Raw genomic sequence first — 801 nt, forward strand, 5'->3', positions numbered from 1 at the left:
TAAATGACACTAGTGAATTATTGTAGAAAGATTTATGACAGTATCTATTAGTAGTATGTTGGTATTACTGTGTTGTGTTTGGAGGCAATACAAATATTTTATTTACTTTTGTTTTGTTGGCGGTGATGGCGCAGTGGAAATGACACATGCCTGTGGTGTGGGAGATCTGGGTTGAATTCCAACTCTGATACATCAACCAATGTGTCTCTGAGCAAGGCATTAACCCCTAGTTTCTCCAGAGGTGTGTAACCTGGATAAAAGCGTCTGCTAAATGACATGTAATCTAAATAAGGTTAAAATTTTTGTCAAGCTATTAAATTGGCTTGTGTGTCAATGTCATTATGAACTGAAAAGATCGATGTTTCTATTTGGCATATTTTATTTTAAAGGACATTTTTCTACAAGTAAAGTCAATGTGCTTTACATTAAAATGCACGCTGCCAAACATGGTCTATTTAAATACTTTCAGTTGCATAACTTCAAACTTACTTTACAACTTTTTCTAAACTGCTTGAGAAAACTCTGTAAGAGAATATAACGCTCCCCCAGAATCATAAAACACAATTTCATCAATAACCTTCTTTCTTCATAATTGTCTTCTTATTTCTGGTAAAACCATATATGGGGAAAAAAGCTGGGGCTTAAGCCTGATAAAAACTGGTGGAGGTACATATTACTCAGCATCAACTCCTTGTACATGCGCCTGTATTTGCCTTATTATGGATCATTTACAGAATCCACTATATCCTAGGGCCTAACTGATGAAAGTGTGTCTGGTATGGATGGTTCCTGTGTAAGGTT

Source organism: Etheostoma cragini, chromosome 8, assembly GCF_013103735.1.
Source record: "Etheostoma cragini isolate CJK2018 chromosome 8, CSU_Ecrag_1.0, whole genome shotgun sequence".
NCBI classification, from domain to species: domain Eukaryota; kingdom Metazoa; phylum Chordata; class Actinopteri; order Perciformes; family Percidae; genus Etheostoma; species Etheostoma cragini.